The sequence below is a fragment of the Oratosquilla oratoria genome, chromosome 19, assembly GCF_046742065.1.
Source record: "Oratosquilla oratoria isolate Oo_2021 chromosome 19, ASM4674206v1, whole genome shotgun sequence".
In the NCBI taxonomy this organism is placed as follows: Eukaryota; Metazoa; Arthropoda; class Malacostraca; order Stomatopoda; family Squillidae; genus Oratosquilla; species Oratosquilla oratoria.
The window spans coordinates 47,034,083-47,039,082 of NC_134795.1; positions in this window are offsets into that span (position 1 = coordinate 47,034,083).

The window sequence follows — 5,000 nt, forward strand, 5'->3', positions numbered from 1 at the left end:
GAGAGAGAGATAGAGATATGTCAACTTTACCTGACGTGAGAGGTTCTCCGCGTTCAGGAGGATTGACAGAGACACTCCGTTGGCCCCCGGCGTCTCCTCGTAACTTGGTCTCCTCTGGCTGATTCGGTCCCTTTCGTTCTGTACAGCTGGATGTAAACAAACAAACAATGAAATATACAAAACAGAGGCATGAAATTGTCGTCATGTGGGGTCACAGTAGAGTTGGTAGGTATTAAGTACGTTTTGGTTGGTGCGATTAATTATATCTAAAGCCGCGTCCACACTTGTTGCATTTCCACGTATCGTATCATCTTTGCGTACCACCTAGTGATACGATATGGTGCAACAGGGTATTGGACTCACTTGTTGCGTATCTGCCTGCTGTATACGGATACGCAACAAGTGGGTACAATACCTTGTTGCACCGTATCGTATCACTAGGTGGTACGCAAAGATGATACGATACGTGGAAATGCAACAAGTGTGGACACGTCTTTAGCCTCCTACAATGGTGAGTGACGCAGATCATACTCGGCGTTGATAGGTTCGGTTAAATTGATCAGCCTCGTGCTTTGCATCTCGGAGCAAAACAGTCTCATTCAAAAACAAAGAATTAGTGCTCTAGACAATCGTTTGACGATTATCATTGAGCCATGAACGATCATCGTTGAGCGATAATCGTACCGAGAGAAAGGCATCTTTGTCACCGACAATGTATCAGTATTTCTGTCCTTATGGAGAATGTCTCGTCGTCGTTGAATGACATCCTAAGTTCGCGGTGTTGGATTAGCTAGTGGGAGGACGAAGATGAGGAGAGAGGCCATCTCCTTTGCACTGTTATGCACCCGAACTTTTGGGGCAGGGAACAGTTACGGCAGGGAATATGAGAATATTAATGTGAATAGATTGATGTATTATTGGGCAATTATAGTTTGGAAAGAACTGACGTCTCTTGTAGGAAAATATGGAGAGCTGATAGAGATCAAACGCAGAGTATGGGATCCAATATATTTGACGTTTCGTCCAGCAGGGCTTCTTCAGAAATAACACAATTCAGAAACATTTTACCCCTTATATAGCCCGAGCTTGCGGGCTATATAAGGAGTAAAATGAAACACAATGGCAAAAGCCGACAAGACTGTGAGAATCAACACCGTGTGAGATCGAAACCTTTATTGGTACGACGTTTCGCTTGTTACAGCTTTTTCAAGTACAGACATATGGCAAACACTCTGAGTACATATAGACCTCCCTGATAACCTCTCCCAGTTCCTTCCCCGTCGGCCTATATATACTCAGAGTGTTTGCCATATGTCTGTACTTGAAAAAGCTGTAACAAGCGAAACGTCGTACCAATTAAGGTTTCGATCTCACACGGTGTTGATTCTCACAAGGAGTAAAATTTTTCTCAATTGTGTTATTTCTGAAGAAGCCCTGCTGGGCGAAACGTCAAATATATTGGATCCCATACTCTGCGTTTGGCCTCTCGACTACAGTGCTGTTGCAGTCGTTGCTGCTTTTACTCAGCTTATAGAGATATTGGTGTTGTTTCACCGGAGATTAGGTGTACAGTGATTGTTATTTGAGAGGGTAGGTGGGAGAAATTAGGAGTTTGTTTCGAGGGATTTGTGTACGTAGGGCGTTCTATCAGCCTGTGTGGTAGAGGGAAACTGTAATGTTATAACACATTTGTAAATATACACTTAATGTTATAACACATTTGTAAATATACACTTAAAACCCACTATCGGAGAAATGATATCAGAAGTACAGGAGATAGTAGTCGAAATATACGGATCTCCTGTACTTCTGATATCATTTCTCCGATAGTGGGTTTTAAGTGTGTATGTGTGGTAGAGCTGAGGATGATATGGGCAGTTAAGAAAGTCGTCTCCGGTCATGAAATAGTTATATTTGGGGGCCAGAGTGCCCTGTTCTTAAGCATATTAGTTCTGTCTCAACAAAGTATCGGTTAAGGTGTAGGAGACACCGCTGGATGATGACTAGATGGCAAGAAAGGAAGCCGTCGGTGTCTATGTTAATGGCAGTTGAAGAGGAATTGTTTGTCGGGTAATATAAGTTTGTATTTGATTTTTGATAGTGTGGATTTAACGAAGCAGGGGGCGTATTGGAACAAGTAATTAGGGGGCTTGGATAGGTGTTGTAATTGGGAGAATGATATGATTAATTTCTAAACTGGATAGTAAATCTGCTGCTATTCTTATGTCATATAGACGGACACAGAATGGGCGCCTATCGTGCAATTGAAGGGTTGGAGAACTGAAGAGTACAAAATTGGGGTATCAGGGTCCTTCCTGATGTGGAAGATGGGTGTCTTACGGTTGCTGTCTGTTTTGTGCAAGAGAACTTTCGACTGATGTGCTGCAAAAGGTGCCTGTGATGAGGCGCAGGAAATAAGAGCATTATGGAGCCTGAAGAGTTGAGAGGTTTTTGTCATTATTCTGAAGGACGAAGGGGAGATTATATGAAACTTTTTTTTTTTTTTTTTCATTCCATATGTTGAAAGTGAGGGTCTAGGAGGTGTTTGTGGATAAATTTGTAATAAATATCGTGTGGTTGACGCATTGCTCAGCAGGCATACGATCTTATGCTTTTGTCTTTCATCAAGACGAATGAGTTTTCGAAGGTGTCTTAGGAAATGGCGAAAAGCCGTTTTCTTTGTTCTAGGAGCTTTGATGTACACAATCCGGATTATATCAAAGAACTCAGCGTTGAGATGTGGTTGTAATCAAGGAAAACACATAATCACGTTTGCCTTTACAATCACGAGAAACATCTATTTTACAATGTATGGCAAGAGTGGTATAGGTAAATTCCAGGAAGGAGCAGAAGTATTTTATTCTCTAACGTTTCGACAGAGTCTTCTTCAGAGAGATAATAGTACAGGCAAATTGGAATACATTGTCTATATACTCAGCGGGTCATCTCACAGGTCGCCTTGGGATAGAGTCCGCCGTTTGTGCCCCCTCGATGATTAATCTTGCTGTTGTGTGTGTCAAATTTACAAATCCTTCTCTATGATTGGTTGATTTAAAAGTATTAATAAATGCAGCTTCAATAGTTTTTTTTTTGTCGTCTTTTTCATACCGGTGTGTAGGATTTTGGTGTTGTTCCAATTAGGCATATATCCGTGTTGTGTAGCGTGTACTACTAATGAATTAGATGTCCTGTGGTGTCGCATGTCATTCTTGTGTTCGTATAATCTTTTTGTGATTCCTCTTGAAGTTTCTCCAAAATAAGCTGCATCACAGTGAGAAATAAGGAGGTGAGGAGGAGAACAGGGGTGGAAAGGGAACTGGAAGATGGGGTTGATGAAAGAGTATTAAGATGGTTTGGACCCATGGAAAGAATGAGTGAAGAAAGATTAGTAAAAGAAGTGTGGAAGGCAGAGGTGGAAGGAGTGAATATGAGGGGGCGTCCTAGGACGAGATGGATGGATGGGGTGAAAGGGGCATTACAAAAGAGGGGAATGTCTGTGGAGGAAGGACGTGAGAGGACAGAAGATAGGGGTGAATGGAGAGGGGTTGTGTATAGATGATGCTATGATGCATGAGGGGGAGTGGGTGGGGAATGGGGGGTTGAGGAAGTATATATGAGAAAAAAAATTTACGCAGCCCGAAGGGATTTCTCCCCGTCTTCTCCTTTTCTGCATGGGGGGACGGAGAGGGGGGTCGCCGAATTTATGAAGCGGCCTTGCTGTGGATGTGCTGTGTCTTGCGACACTGCTTCTGGGTTCCTTCTCTCTGTAAGGGAAAACAATTATCACCACGCGAGTGTTAATGTTCCAGTACAGAAGTATTGCATACATTATATACATTTGTTACCAGTTCTACTGCAGTCAGCGATGGCGGGTCTTTGCACGAAGGCAAGCAAAGCAGTAACAGCCAACATTAACACATTGTGATCGCTGCCATTAGGGATGTGTTCGCACAGGGAATGAGAAAACGAATTACCAAGCAGTAAATAATGAAAAACTAGGGCCTAGCACATAAATTTATCATTAAAAACGTCAACGAAAATGGCGTCTCTGTAGCTTGTTGATGTCGTAGTAGTTTAATGATAAATGTGATCTAATTTTATGTCTCTTGGAGATCAAAGAAAAGGAAAATATAAGCGTTCAAGAATAACCCAGGTTTTGTTGGCTAGAGCAAGCAAGGTTTCTGCAACATACTGTAAATTTCAGACATTGCACAATTATGAGTCCTGTTCTCTTATTAGTTATGAATAGAATGTGTTTCTGTAAAGTGGAAACTGTCTGTGTCATCACCAGATCCTGACTTTCCTAGGATATCGTCTTGTATATAATTCACTACTCAAGCATCAAGTGATTTTATTTAGCTAATTTGTGGTACCCAGGACTGAACCGCTAGATCCCGATAGACCGAAAACTCGTTCAAGATGGGGTTTGTTCTTCAGTTGCAAAATTGAATCGTTTCGTGTTGCCTTCCTCCAACCAATTCGTTATTATCCGCAAAGCGATTTTTGTCCCTTTCAATCTCCTCGTCCCTCTCACCCCTTCCTCCTCAAAACATATAGAAGATGCACCCAAACACTTTAAGAGGAGGACTACCAGTAGCCCAGTGGATACTTTCTTGAACTCATAAGGAGGTGGTCCCGAGTTCGAGTCCCGGGACCTGCTGATGGCTTCCTACGTTGGTTCCCGATAGTCCTGGCCAGGCGGGGAGGCGACCCAATGTCAGCCTTATAAAACCCAGTGGCTTGCCGCAACTGACGGGCCTTTGCCCTACCAGGGGTTTTTCACTTCCTACTACGAGAGGGTGTGAGTTACTGCCGGGTTCAATCTATGTGCACCCCTCTCGTGGAGCCTTAATACAATAGTTTCGAAATCGCTCCGTCACTCGTACGTTTACGCTTGTTCGACATCCCGGCTACAAAATATGAAGTGTGCTGCGGTATTCTACCCCTTCAATTAGGTGATGTTCATTTCTTGGTGGAGCACCTGAGAAGATCGTCACCGT